The sequence below is a fragment of the Myotis yumanensis genome, unplaced genomic scaffold (genome assembly GCF_028538775.1).
Source record: "Myotis yumanensis isolate MYYU_CA2020_CCGP unplaced genomic scaffold, mMyoYum1.0.hap1 SCAF_10, whole genome shotgun sequence".
Classification (NCBI taxonomy): Eukaryota; Metazoa; Chordata; class Mammalia; order Chiroptera; family Vespertilionidae; genus Myotis; species Myotis yumanensis.
In genome coordinates, this window is record NW_027223761.1 from 29,138,090 (window position 1) to 29,153,780 (window position 15,691).

The following is a 15,691-nucleotide window of genomic DNA, read 5'->3' on the forward strand; positions in this document are numbered from 1 at the left end:
CTCCAGCCAGCATTTCACTGGGAACAAGGTCCTTCTCCCCGTTCTTCCCACAGCCCCCATCCAAGAGAAGTGCCCACGTGGCAAAGGTCCTACCATGGGGACTTCTCAAACTCTGCTGACATTCTCCTCCGGCGTGGCTCCTTGTCACCGCCTCTCAGAACAAGATGTGTGGTTTTCCGTGTGGTTCTCCGCATGACTAACGCAGACCACAGGCCTCGTTCCTCAGCCGGCACCCCCTCCCTGTTTCACTCAGGCTGAGTTTGTTGACAGGCGTGAAGGATGCACATCCCACACCACTTACAGGATTTCTGCTGGAGTGGTTTGGGGTTGGCACATGGCAAAGCCTGAATGGTTCTGATGATCTGAAATATGATGTGGGGAAGAGGTTTCCGCTTGGTCACCTGCTTGCTGTGTGTCCTCAGGCAAATCTGTGCACTTCTCTGGGCCCCAGATTTGCCATCTGTCAATGGTACAATTGGACAAGAGGATCCTTTCTAGCTCTGCTGGGCTCTAGCTCTGTGAAGTCCACTCTGGTTTAAGGTGCTTCATTCTGGCTTGAATTTGTGACCTAGATGGCCATTTGAATGCCAATTCGATATTTATTTTATGAAGAAATTAATATATCATTCACAGGGTAATAACCCATGAGCCAATTCAAACCAGGGATTAGCAGGGAGGGAAAAAAATGCTCTGTACAAACTCACTTAAATATAATTGTGTTTATATAGACACTGGTCTTACACAATTCTAAATACTAAATGCTAAGTGTCTGTTAGCTAAGGCTGAGGGCCTTGGTCATCCCAATTTTAAATAATAATTGTAGGAAGCCCAGAAACTCCTAAGGAATGGATAGGAAAAGGACAATGTCTCCCAGAGAATTCCCTAGAGCTTATGTGGCTTAAGAAAATGTGGGAGTGGTGTGCTGAGGCTTCCCAATACGAAATTCAGATCTTAAAAATAAACAACATCTCAGAATTTAGAATGGAAGCAGGACCCCTTTCCTAACCTTTCCAAGTGCTGGTTCCAAGGACTGGCTCTTCTGCCCCCACCAGGGCCTGCGCTGACGTCAGCTCACCGTCTCCGCAGCCCACAGCCCTGGGAGCTTGGACTTGCTAGATCAATGAAAACATCAACCTCGCCAGACGTGTCTGCCCCACTCCAAGCCTGCCGTGGAGCCAGGGGTCCAGGCACGCAGCCGGACCATCTGTCATTAGGCGCTGCTGTTAATTGCTGTGCTAATGAACAAGGTTTGAAGGGAGGCACACATGCACATGCAGATTTAGACACAGTTCCTCAGTACCGGGTGCTGTCCCCTAACAGCCTGCCTAGTCTGCAGGATGCAAAGGTGGCCGAGTCACTTCATGGGCACAGACAGCACATAACCCTGTGGGCAGATCTTCAAACAGCAAGTCTTGAGACTTTTCAGCCAATGCTCATTCATCCATCCATCCATCTATCCCCTCAACAACCAGTGGCTTTATGGTGGACACTGTGTCAAATGCCAGGGCTCCAGAGATGACAGGTATGTACTCCCTGCCCCCAGGGGACCACAGCCTAACAAGGAAGAAGGACAGCTGGATATACATTGTGATAAGTGCTAAGAGAGAGGTCAGCCTAGGGACTGGGAGAACCCAGGGAAGGGGTTATCTAACAAATCTGGAAAGACTTCCTGGAGGTGGAGAGAATGTCTGGCCAAATTTTTAAAAAGGAGCAGAGGTTACCTAGGGAAAGAATGGAGGAGGGCATTGCAGACAGAAGGACGAGGAGGTAAGAGAGATAGCAGACATCAGAGGAAGCACAGGGTGTTGGGTGTGTGATGAGTGAAGGTGAAGACACTAGGGGTACAAGGTGAGTATGCTGGAGAGGGAGACAGGGGACAGATGGTGAGGAGCCCCAAAGAGCTATCACCCTGCAAACCTTGATGAAGCTCTTGCACTGTGCAAAGGATGGGACTAGGTCAATGTGGGCCCTGCCTTCAAGGACTATGACAAGCAAGGGACACAAGTGATGGCACATATTGGCTTGGAAGGAGAAATGCCAACCATCTAGATTAGTCAGAGAAGGTCTTGATGCAGAGGAAGCCAGAGCTGGGCCAATTTCAGGCAGAGCTTGGGCAGATGAGCCAGTGTTAGGAGCCAGATGCTTTGAGTATGTAGATTCATCAAACCAATGAGGCCATCCCATCCTCCCGTTTTCTAGGTAAGGAAACTGAGGCCCAGGGAGCTTAAATAGTTTGGCAGCTGGGAAGAGGTACAGCCAGGATTCTGACCCCTAATATGCCCGACTTCAGAGCCTGTGCCTTATGCACTATCCATGCTGCTTCCCAAAGCCTTCCTGGTAGAGGGGACAGCATGAGCAAGGATGGTGGGGAGACATGTGGAAGACACTTCGGAGCCAGACAGGAGGAGAGAGTGTGTGGAGGAGACTGAGGCCTGGGTATGTGGGTGATGGCCTCAGAGCCCAACAGTCCATGGACAAGCGGCTCACCCTCTCTTGTCCTCACTGGAAACTTCTTGTGGTTGTTATTAGAACTCAGTGGGATAGTGCAAGGAGAGGGCTTAGGACAGTGGTTCTCAACCTTGGCTGCACATTAGAATCACCTGGGAATCTTTTTAAAATCGTGATTTCTGGGCCTCATCCTCCGGAAATTCTGTTTCTTTGTTACTAATGTTGTGGCCCCACCCCATAACAAAGAAACAGAATGTCTGGAGGATGAGGCCCAGAAATCAGGATTTTAAAAAGATTCTCAGGTGATTCTAATGTGCAGCCAAGGTTGAGAACCACTGGCTTAGGACATGGCCTCACATTTATGAATCCTCAAACTCAGGTGATGATTATGTTAATCACGGTGATCATTATTCCCAATAATGATAGTAACTCTCAGTAAGAACCCAGAGGCAGGTTGGAGCCAGTAGGTGGAGAACTTTGAGCATCAGAATAGACCCGTCGTCCTGATCTTGTCAACATTGGAGAACCGCAGGGAAAGGTTTCAAGCACAGACATGAAATGGCAGCTTAGAGCATATCCCCCTCTCGTACAGAATAACACAGCAACTCTCTCTTCAACATGCCGCAGTTCTTCCTTCATGGTAACCCTGCTCCACGATGAAGAAAGGCCCTTTCAAGGCCTGCAAATGCTGGCCACGTGCTGACTGGGGTGTCAGAGTGACTGTCTGGAGCTGGACACAGAGCACAGGGCCTTGTGGGTCCTGCTGGGGCCAGGAGGGCTCTGATCCCACCCGCTGGTGAGGAAGAGAAGAAGGAGGAGTCATGGCTGCTGGCCCCTTACTGTGGGCTCTGGGCTCTGGGAGCCTCCTGAAGGTGTGAGGCAATATCCTCTCAGCTATTTATCACCAAATCAGAAGCCTCGGGAGGCCACACTCCTGTAACCATAGAAACGAACACTCTTATTCAGAGGGTTGAGGGGGGTTTCCCTCCTCCAGCGATGGGTGATGGGCTGGAGATGACTGAGGGAGGGAGGCCTTTGTGCCCGCCCACTGTGGCTTCCTGTCCAGCCTGCCCCCACCCTCTTGCTGGTCTGCAGAAGGGGACTGGCATCTCCCTGGCATGGGCACACCCTCGAGCTCTTCTCCCTCATGACCTCTCTGTGAAGCAGACCTTATCACCACTTTAAAAACAGGTAAGTGTGGCCCAAAGAGGGGAAATGACTTGTCCAAGCCACACAGGTAGCAGGAGGCTGTGTTGGATCCAAACCCCTATCTGTTTGAATTCCAAACCCTGCCACATTCTGCCTCTCAGAGCAGCGGGCAGGAGAGATAATAGCTGGCTACAGCTCTTTGGAAAAGAGACCTAATAATAGTGTCCACATAGATAGTTATCCAGCTGACCCCTGGCCCAAGCCAGGCAGAGGAACAGTGCTGGGTCACCTCTCCCTGAGGGACCTTGCATGGGTTGCATATCCTCCCTGATTCCTGCATCCTCATCTGGAAAGTGCATCGTGGAGGACCTACCTGCACGGTGGTTGTAAAGATCAGAAATATGATATCTAAGCCCTGGTCTTCAACAAGTGCTCACCGAGCCCTGGCCAGTGTGGCTCACTTGGTTGGCGCATAGTCCCATACACTGAAAGGTCATGAGTTCAATTCCTGGTCAGGACACAAACCCAAGTTGTGGGTCCAGTCCCTGGTCAAGGAGTGTATGAGAGGCAACCCATAGATGTTTCTCTCTCACATCAATGTTTCCCCCTCTCTCTCTCCTTCCTCTCTCTAGATCAGTAAACACATCCTCAAGTGAGAATAAAAAGACCTAAGTGCTCACTGATGGCAGCTCTGATTGATGGTTATTAACACAGACTGCAGACAGGATTGGGGCTCCTCAAATAACCCCACTAACACGCAAGATAAGCCAAGAATGGAATTGTGTGCTGGCAGGTTGTGAGAATCTTCTCCCCTGACGACCCGTTCTTGGGAGCCGTCCTTTACTGCTAAGCACTTAGGTACAGTACCTAATTCCATCTCCCCACAGCCCAGAGAGGTAAGCGTTCCTCTCCCATGGCACAGGTGAGGAAACTGAGACTCAGAGACTAAGCGACCTGTCACCCGGTCAGCCAGCTCCTGCTTGTCAGGCTGCAGAGCCCTCTCCCCACTCCTCTGGCTAGCTGCCCCTCCCCACGGCCACCCAGGACCTGGGCCTGGCCTCTGAGTCCCTGATCTCCGGAATGAAGCCTCGTCTCTCCCCTCTGCCCTCACACCCTCCTCTCAGAGGGTCAGCCAGCAGCCACAGGAGACTCTGCCACTCTCCTGAGCCCATTGGTAACCGCTGACCCCCGAGGTGAAAGCTCCACGCTGAGGATGTGGGAGAAATGGGGTGGGGCCCACCAACCACCCTGCCTCATCACCAAATGGTTGCAGGGTCCAAATCAACCAGCTGGGCAGGCACAGGGGCTCCTTGAAGGGATTCCCCGGCTGGCCTTCCTTTCCCCTCCATCACGGCACTGCCACGGCTCACAACGAGGGCCGGGGGAGCTGTAAAATCCCCATTTGCCACAATTAGCAGATGAGTAATGAAATGGCATGGCAGCTGGCGGCTCTCCCAAGGCCCATGCCCCTGCCTCCTGTGAGGGTCAGATCGGGACAGAAGTCAGCAATGGCCTGGTACCCAGAGACACCTGGAGACACACCACCAGGGTCTCCTGTCCTTCCTCCCTAAAATCAAGACGGTCTTTGATGTTATGGGGAGCTCGTGGTCTCTGCAAGAAGCCTGCATTTGGAGTCTCCAAAGACAGGGCGAGGAGGAAGGAGAGAAGAGGAGGGGACAGCATTTGCAAGGTCCCTGGGGCAGGAAGGCACTGTCATGGGAAGAGGAAGGAGGCTGTGTGGCGGAGCATGGTGAGGTGCAGACAGGTGGGACAGACAATGGGGGGCGGGCATAGGCCATAGGGAGGATCCTTCCCTTCTGCACTGGCAAGTTTCCCTAGATTTCAGGGCATTTTTGGATTCGTCTGTAGATAAACATACTGAACATGGGCTGGTGTTGGCTCTGGGCCATCGTCTGATCAAATGCCCACATGTTTGTTTACAGGCACATCACACATAAGAGGTGAGAGGCAGCCATGCCTTTCCAGTGGTCCCTGAGGCCAGGGGCTGCCTGAGCGTGGAGGAGAGCAGCTCCAGGCACCCTGCCAGATACCTTCACCTCCTCTGGTCCAGCCAGGAAAGGGCCTCAGGACCCTGGGCCCAAAGAGAAGAGTTGAAGAAAGTCTTAGACAGAAAGAAAGAGCTGTTCCCTCCAAACGCTTCCATCCTGCCCAGTTCATCAAATCGGTCTCATGTAGCACTGAACAAACACAACCCTAATTAGCAGGTTCGTGCTGCAGCTGAATAATCAAAAGCACATCCCGATTCCAGCCTCAGCATCCCCAGAGAAGGCACGGCATATCCCCAAGAAACCCAGCTGGCGTCTGTGGAATCATCAGTCGTCTGGTGTTCTCACAGTTTGCTTCATTTCCTCCAAGGAGCTATTTGCTGAAGGACATTCTCCTCCAGGTCTGAGCCTCGGTGAACTCCCACACCCCGGCAGGTCTGAGTAAATGAGGCGGGAGGGATATTATGATGCGCCCGACGTGCTGGGCTGGATCACAAGCTAAGGCAGGCGCAGCCAGGGAAAGCCTACCTGAATGCCAGAACTGCATTTCTTCACTCACTCATCATATATCGACAGAGTGCCCCCTCTCTGTTGGGTGATGGGAGGCAGCAGGGGGTGGCAGTTATTGGTGGAGTTTCTAGTGGTCAGGATTCAAATCCTGACCCTACCTTGCAGTTATAACAAAATTGCTTTTACCCAGTGATTTGAATTGGTTTTCTCACCCGTGAAGGGCTCTGGCACACAAGGAAGAGGGCCATAGAACCAACCCGCCTACGTCAGCTGTCTGGTGCGTCACTGGTTGCTGGTGCAACTTCTGGATAAGCCTGGTCGAGAGCCACACCCCTCTGTTGGCCTGATCTAGAATTTTGGAATGACTCCTGACCTTTAGTGCTCACCTCCTGCTTGTAGGGCTAAAAGTAACTCAGCCACTTATTGGCAGAGAAGACAGATGTGGGTTTGGAGTGCAAGATACTGAACTAAGTGCCAGGCACTGATGGGCAATGTGTGGGCACTGTTTTACTTCGCCTCTCAACAATTCTACAGGGAGATATCATGATCCCCATTTAAAAGATGAAGACACTGAAACTTGAGATTTGGTGATGTGTCCAGCGACAGGTGAGTGTCAGGATCAGGGCCAGAAAGTCTCGAATCGGGAAAGAGATGCCACAGAGGAGTCCCCAGACCAGGGCACGCTCGCCCGCAGAAGCCCTGCAGGCTGTGCCAGGGCAGCGAGTGTCTCAGTGACCATATAACAACCAGGGGCAACAGAGAGAGTGGACTGTGGGGGCCAGAGGAAGGGAATTAGCAATGACTCCTTCAGTCACTGTCTCACCAATTCAAGTTCACTCTCCTCTGCAAATACTTGAAATGTTCCCTTTAACACTTTGCTGATAGTTTCACCTATCATTGTATCTTTCTTCTTTGTCCACTGACATTCCCAGCATTTATCCCCTAAATACCATGGTTAACAGGTATACTTGGGGCGCTGTAGGTGGTGACCTTGGTCTATTGCCCACCCTCTCTGAGCCTCAGGTCTGCATCTGAGTGAAAGCACCAGGCCAGCAGGGCACCATTCAGCCTTATTTCCGACCCCATTTCTCCTGCTCTCTCTCTGTTGAGGTTGATGACCAATGATCATTGGGACCAAACCAGAGCCAGCCAAAACTGCAAGTGGATTCACCATCTTCTCCTAACCCTCCACCTCCACCCTGTGACATCAGCTAGAGAAAAACACAACAGTGAAAGTAGACGTGTCTTGATTTGCTTTCAACATGGGGCTGAGGGGTGGTGGGGAAGGATGAACCCAGGTATGCAAATTAGCACAAGCCTAAGGCTGAATGAGGTCAGCCTGGAAAGCTTGCCAGGGTGGCCTCTTCCACCCACAGCTGAGGAAGGTTTCCTGTCCAACCTGCTATTAAGAGTAGCAATTCTGGACCTTGGGGCGGGGGGGGGGGGGGGGGGGGGGGGGGAGCGGGTTGGAAGTGAAGGTAGGAATGTTTGTTTGGTATTGTGGGGTGTTGGCTTAGGGGAAAGAGGGGCACATGTCCCTTTTCCCTGCAGCAGAAAGGCAGAAGGTCCCCAGTGATGTGGTGGCAGCTAGTCTGAGTTCTGCAGCTCCCTGGCGGATCTGGGGTCCCTTAGCCATCTCCTGTGATCTCAAGTCTTTAAATCCACGCACACACTGATAACCTACTTTATATCTCCAGCCAGGGCGCCTTCCCTGAATTCCATACTCATACATACAACTGCCTACATGCCTTCTCCACTTGGATCTCTAAAAGAACTCTTCAACTTCATGTCTTACAAGCAAACACGTACGAGTCTTTTCCTCCAAGGGCAGCCTTCCGCCTCTCAGTCAATGCCAAGTCAATCCTTCTCACTGCTCAGGCTGAAACCCTTGGAGCCACTGTTGATTACTTTCTCTTCCTCACATGTCTCATCCAATCAATCAGCTGATCCCGCTCCTCCACCTTCAAAACACAGCCCAGTCCCACCACTTCTCACCCTCCCTGGCTTCCTCCTGGCCCGAGCCTCCCAGCTCACTTACCTGAGTTATTGCAATGACCTGCTAATAGTATCAAGAGGAAACTGAAAATTAATTTAGTGTCCAACAATATAAAGTTTATAGAATAATTTTTAAGATTTCCACACTCCGGACAGTCAAAGAGCTATTCAAGATGTTACTGAAAAACAAGAAGTAATTGCCTAGTAAAAGTGCATATGAAATTGTACAATAAAAACAAAGGATACATGTATACTGGAAAGTTATATTCAAAAATGTTCTCCAGGTTTCAAAGTTACAGTAATTGTATGTTTATGTTTGTTTATATTTTCTAAAATGTTCAAAAATGAATTTTCATTATTAGTAAAAATTGCTACTTCAAAGAATAAAATGATGGGTGGTGCAGGGGGAGACAGAAAAAAGACAGAAGCAGAGACAATGTGCTGCTGATGAAGAGGAGGGAGAGGCTGCTGGCTCCCTCTCTGACACACAATGTCCCAGCTGCACGCTCCCATTTCACAGGTGAAGAAAGAGAGGCCCGGAGATGTGTGGTGAGTTGCCTGGGATAAAACACCTGCTTTCATTTATTCCTGTGAGCCAGACACTGTGCTACATGCTTTATAAACAGATATTTGTCCTTCACACTAGCTGCCTCAGGCCCGGCATCGCCTCTCTCCAACTCTACCCCATTCCACAGCGGAGGCAACTGAACCTTAGGGAAGTTATATAACTTGTCCAGAGTCACATGGCGGGTCACGTTCAGAGCTGGTATGGAAAATCCAAAGTCCATGCTCTTTATCATTATTATTTTTTTACTTTACAAAAATGTCAGTTTAGTTGGGAGCAGAGAACTAGGTTTCCAAACTCAGAACTAGATTTCCAAACTCTCTAGTCAGTTTGCCCCATTTTAAAATGGAAGGTGTAGGAGCAGAGTTAAACAGCTCAGAGCCTCCCCAATATTTCTCCTCTGGGCCCCATCATCCCAGCACAGCCTGGGCCTGCCTGGGCCACAGCCACCTCCTTTGGTCCAACGGATAAGTCTGAAGCTTCACCTTGTAAAAGGACAGCTGCCCTGGGCAGGCTTTCAGAGCCTGGAGCGGCTGCTGGGATCACTAACCGGCCTGGAAAGTGGGCGTTTGCCGGGGAGGACTGACTGCCTACCCAGAATCCTCTCCTCTGTGATTCCCTCCTGGCAGTAAATTCGAAATTGATTGAGGGAGCATCTCCTAGGGTTGAATGTCAGACACACCTTCAAATCAAAGATCAGGGATAAGGCTAATGAGCTGGCCTCTGAGACGCAGAGAAAGTGGACTATGGGCCCCTCCACAGCTTCTGGGCTGCGTGGGAAGGAGTTGTACCTGCGGGATCCCTGAGGCCTGAGGGGGAGAACTAGGCTGGGAGGTTGACAAATAGTTTCACCTAAAGTGTCTGTAAAAATACAGCCAGAAGAACAGCAACGGTAAAGCAGTAAAGCATTGTTGAGAGGATGTAATGAGAGAATGTCCATTACACCCTGGATGAACTGAGTTGTGTCTAGTTCTCAGGACATCAGCCATACTCCTGAGCTAGAAAATGGACAAGCTACTGTAAGATTTTCCTGCTACCGGCACCCTCCAGATGAACACAATATGGGCTGGAGCAGAGGGAGCCAGGGGCATCTGGAGGAGACAGAATGGCCCTCAGGCCTGTGGGACAAGTATTAGCATTTTTAAATAACAAATATAGATCAGGCTGAAATGGTGGGGCCGGGTGGAAGACGTGCATCAGTATTCTAGGCCTGTGGTAACAAAGCACAAACTGGGTGACTTAAAACAACAGACATTCCTTGTCTTCCAGGTCTGGAGGCTAGAAATCCAAAATCCAGGTGTCAGCAGGCGGTAGAATCCTTCCGTCCCAGCTTCTGAGAGTGGCCATCCATCCCTGGCTTTCCTTGGCTGGCAGCCACATCCCTCCAGTCTGCCTCCATCGTCACAAGGCGTTCCCCTCCACGTGTGCCTCTCCCTCAACTTCTCATAAGGACACAAGTCCTATTGGGTTAAGGGCTCATTCTACTCCAATATGACCTCGTTTTAATTAATTACATCTGCAATGGCCCTATTTCCAAATAAGATTGCATTCTGAGGTACTGGGAGTTAGGACTTGAACATACCTTTGTTGGGGAATGCAATTCAACCCATAATGGTTGGCTACAAGGGAAACAATACAATTGGGAGCATCAGAGAGGGGATGTATACAACGTGTCGAGCATCACTGTGGCCTGTGACTCATCCGTCCCCTCCATGGAGACCTTCTGCTGCTCCTGCTCAGTGACAGGAGCATGGCAGCCACCCAGGGGCCACACTCAGGGATATAACTGGTCAACCAGTGGCCTCGCTAGGGGACATTGGCCCCCACTGCACAGTGTTCCGTGCAAACAGCCACTGCAATCATTAGGGTCATTAGACATTCCGCTTGCTCTCCGACACCAGTGGATCTCACCGTTTTTTAGGGGTTGAAATTAACACCCCTTCACCTACAAAACCTGACACACTCCAAGGGATAAAAGATGAGAAATCTGATGAAATAGTGATAATCACATGGTTGCTGCAGCAGCAGAATGCAGTCTCACCCTTTCTATAAAAGTGCCCGGTGATCGCGCCTGTCACACAGGGTCTATAAAAGCACCTGCGGAAATGACACGGCGCTGGCCTCCCCCACCCGCCTAAACCCCCCATGCGGGCCCCACTCCAGCCTGGTTCACTGTATGAGTTATTTATTGCGCTTTCGATGCTGTTTTACGTATTTTTGAAGCAAAGTTCTCACCTCTTTCAGGTCAACTGTAAGCATTCACTTTTTACTTTTTATCCACAGAGATCGTGTCCCCTCCTTGCAGCACCACTCACACCAGTGTAAACAGCACCTGTAAGTGTTACTGCAGAAATGAGCCATACTGTGGCCCTGGTCACCGTTCGGCCACACGCCTGTGTAGGGACGTGAGGGATGTGGGCACTCAGGCACACTGCTGGGGAACCCCCTCGAGGCCAGAGGGCACCCAGGGCTTTCTGAACTTTTCTCTGAAAAACTTGAAATAGAAAAATGCTTTCTGCCTAACTCTGAGTTATCTAGAATTCACAATAGCCACTTTGCTCCATTTTAGTGATTGAACTTCCTCTCTGATAACCTAAATGCTATGTGAATGCATCCCAGTTACCTTGTGACCTTAGCCCACCACCGGGGGATGGGCTCTTTCTTTTTCCCTCCACACATCTCTCCCTGGCACTCCATACACTGGGGCCACTTGGCAACTGGCACCTCTGTACCACTTCCCAGAGCTTCCTGCTGGTGGACTCCTCTCTCACCTCCATCTCTAATTAAGTCCCAGACCCAGGGCTCAGAGGCTGCATGAGAAAGTGAAAGTCAGAGGAGTCTTCCAACTGCCACCAGCCCCTCCGGCAGCCCCAGCTCTCAGGGTTGACCAGGCACCCCACCTCCTTCCCAACCCTTGGGAAAGGCACCGAAGGGTCCCAGCAGAATCTGCTGAGTACAGAGCTCCCAGGAGAACAGGGTGGTTTCCCGATGGGGAGGAAACAGGGCTTATGTATTTTCCTTGGAATCTGTCCAGGACGGGGCTGGGTATGAAAGGCATTCGTCAGGGACCACAGTGTGCAGAATTCTGGCCATCAGACCCCAGAATGTGTTGCTCCTGGCTACGCCCATTCCTATTTGGCAAATGCAGGTTTGGATAGGACTTTCTGTCAGGGCTGGAGTTGTAAAGTGCCCTGGATCAGGCGCGAAAGGCCGGTGTCCACGCCAGATGGCAGGGCCTGAGGCTGGGGAGCGGCTGCACGCTCTCCAGAGCCCCAGCAGTGGCCCAGGCCCAGCAGGATGGTCACCAGGGCACTGAGACCGGGTAAGCAGGGCAGCGGTTCCCTCACTCTGGCCCTCCTCTGCGGTCCCTGCCTAATGCCCTAGGCACCCCAGCCCAGTCTTTGCTTGTGATCAGAAGGATGACGGAGACGGCAGAGAAGCATTAGTGGTTATTGGTGAGAAGTCAACCATGTCTGCTTTTAGAGGCTTTACACCCCGGAAAGGCTGTCTGAAAAAGCTCGCACTCCCAGCCTGGCACCTCTCACATACTTGTCCTCCCTACTCCACGCCGCCAAATACCTTCCTCGCCTCGCTTTATTTCAATAAGAGCAGATCTATTGATGCATCAATCTCATACAATTCACCTATCAAAAGTCCACAATTCAGTGATTTTTAGTGTAGTCACAGAATGGTGCATCCATCGCCACAATCGATTGTCATCCCCACCCCCGATAAACCACGTATCATTTCTGAGAAGAGGCAGTGCATGGGCCCCCTTCTGGCTACATCACCGTCAGCTTAACCACTGCCTACTCAGGTGCTCTAGTAGCTCTGGGCGTTTGTGTATTTCAGAAGAGAACATGAACTAAAAGAGAAGAAGCAGTACAGCATCATCAAGAGACCTGGCCTGCTGTACAGGAAAACGACCACGAAGAAGGAAACCTAGTGAGCAGAGAGATTCTTCTCAATGAAGCCCATGACGAGCCAGCTCATGGTCAACCATCAACCGTAGTCACCGCTATCAGTATTGCCACGGTTGCCATTAGTACGGCTGCTATCAGAGGAGACACAGCATGAATGAAGAGCACAGGCTCTCTCCATGGTTTTTTTTTAAAGGGATGATGATACATCTTTAATCATTTAAAAAAAGGCTAAAAAAAGTTCATTCTCCGGATTGGTTTTAGTAAACGCTCTGTGCTCCTTTGCGAGTATGTAATAAAGTTCCATGGGTTTGTTCACTTTCCAGTATTTCTCACTGACCAATCCCAAAGAAAAAGAGCCATTTAATATAGTGAACTGCCCACTGGCTAATGCTATGCTCACCCCGGTTTAAGGCCAGGGTCTACCACCCCTCTGTGCCTCAGTTTCCTCATATTCCAAATGGACACAAAAATAGTACCAAACTCATAGTGCAACTGTGCAGGTCCATGCGTTCTTACACAGAGTGGGCTTGGAACGAGGCCTAGCACATGGAGCTATGGAAGGGTTTGTTACCAGCACTTTCTAAAAAGCTTTTCCCTGTTCGCTCACAGATCCACAGGGGCTCCTGTGTATCTTCCTCTCACTTTCTCCCCTGTACACCTTCTCTTGGTCCCTGTTTTCCATCTAAAAGGTCCTTCTGGTAGGTCTCCAACTTGTAAAGTAGCCTCTGGTTTTCCAATTCCCTCTAACAGTCTGTTTGCACCCACAAAGTCAAAGAACTAAAATCACTAGACAGTTAGTTCCTCCCGAAAAACGCTAATGCCCAGCAGAAGAACACCCCCAGGAATGAGAAAAGGCCCCCAGACCCATTTCAGGGGGTGGGTCCCTGGCTGCAAGGTCCAGCTCATGACATTTCTTTATGGCTGGATGTTTTGGGTAAGATTACAGCAATTCCAGCTCGTGCCCAGCCCCCAGAATAAAATTTCATTTCTTCCTTAGAGTTCTAGGGGCAGCAAACCTGTGGCTTAAGGGGGTACACTGATGAACTCAAAAGAGCCAGCAAAGAGAAGGTGGAGCAACTGATTATCTTCCCCCTTTTTCCCTGCTGATTGCATTATCATTTATCATGGCTCAGCAGGAAAAAGCTGGGCAAAGCATCTTGTGATCCTAGGTGGCATAAATATCTATCCCAACTGTCAGTGCTGGGAATACAAGCCCGATTCAGCCAACTCTTAAATGCATTTACATCTAACCCCTTTATAGTCCTTTCTATAGGGTGGCATAAACGCTGAAGACCACACTCCCGCCTTCCCAGGATGCACAGGGCACAGACACTCCTGTACAGAATCTGGGATGCATCACCCGAGGCTGGGGGCTCCTCTGAGAGCTGGAAGCCGGCACTCGTGCTAATGACAGTGGCCCTGTCCCAGTGACTGCGCACACATGCACACACAGGGATGAACCACAGGGACTAAACCTCAGTCCGAGCGGAAGATCCAAGTTGAAAGGAATCTTAAAGTGTCTCGGCCACCTAACCATCCTCATTTTACAGAGAGAGCACAGATCGAAAGCAAGAATTAACTTGCCTTAATTAATGCTCTTTCCTTTCTCTTTTTTTGTTTCATTTATCAGATGCAAATAATTTCCCCTACATTGCATTTCATTTCTGCATTTTCTGTTTCTTCATTTGTCAGATGCAAATCATTTCCCCTGCATTACAGGGCTTTTGAGGCCTAAATGGGAAGCACGGGCAGGAAGTGCGGCCCATGCTTAGTGATGTTACCCTCTTCCCTTCCTTCCCACTGTCCTGCTGTGTGATGAGTCTGCTTTGTTTGCTTTCTCCTGAACACTCGGCGGGACCACAGTCATTCTACCAAATACTGAGGAATCGAGGAAAGCCATGAAGTTCTCACCTTGCAAGGCCCAAGCTTTCCCCCAGTGCAGATGGTGGGACTCTGGAAGTTTTATTTATTCATCCATGTAGTCCACAAATTCACTCAGCCATTGTCATAAGCGTTTTGGGAATATGGTAGTGAATAAAACAGGTGTAGAGAGAGACAGCTCTCAGACAAACCATTATGCCCCTAATTATTTAATTACAATTCTGATGAGTGGTACAAAAGGCAGACAGGTGGCTGTACGAATGTATTACAGGGCGACGTAACAGAGCCTGGGGTCAGGGCAGCGTCTGCCCTGAAGACTTCCTTGTAGACCTAAGGAAGGTTTCCCTGAGGAACACTGGCACTCACATATGAAGGATGAGTAGGAATTTGTCGAACAAGTGGGGCTGGAGTGAGGGCTGGGAAAAGCAGCCCCTGGAAGAGAGAGAGCAACATGTGCACAGGCCCTGGGGAGAGAAGTTACTTGTCATATTTGAGGAACCAGATACAATTAGTGAGAAATACAAGGGGCTGCTTTTGGGCCTGTATGCTTCCTTGTTGTTGTTTAGCTTGGGGGAGGACACAGGTCAGCAGCCCCAGAGCTCTGGGGAGAAAGGACCGTTGGAGGGGGAATCAATGAGCAAGTCCTTTGAGGCTGACCTTGATCCTGACCCACACATCAGACCAGGGAAAGAGTTGCTGCAACTCCAGTGGAATCAGTGGTATGGTCCTAGGAAGAGAACTTTGACCCCTGACTGAACAAGGCTGGTCCACAGAGCAGCCCCCACCAGCAGGTACTTATTAAAATATCCTCTTACCCACTCTCACCCCATCACTGCCTTTGTTATAAAAGGAAATACACTCATTTCATCCAGTACCAATCTTTCAGTTCCAACTTGAAATCTGGAAGTCTATATATCTCCCCGAATTCACTCAGGGTTCATGTCATTAATCTTTATCCGAGGGCGTTGTATATAATAGTAAAAACTTGTGTTCTGGTGTCAGATTACCGGGGTTTGAATCCTGACACTGTCATTTACCAGCTGTGTGACTTTAGGCAAGTCTCTTAACCTCTCTGTGTTATCTATAAAATGAGAATAACAATATGTTTACTTGATAGGGTTGTTATATAAAGATTAAAAGGGATAATGTATGCAAATATAGGGACACATAGGTGAAAGTCCTGGATAAACAGAAGTTTTATTATTATTGTTGTT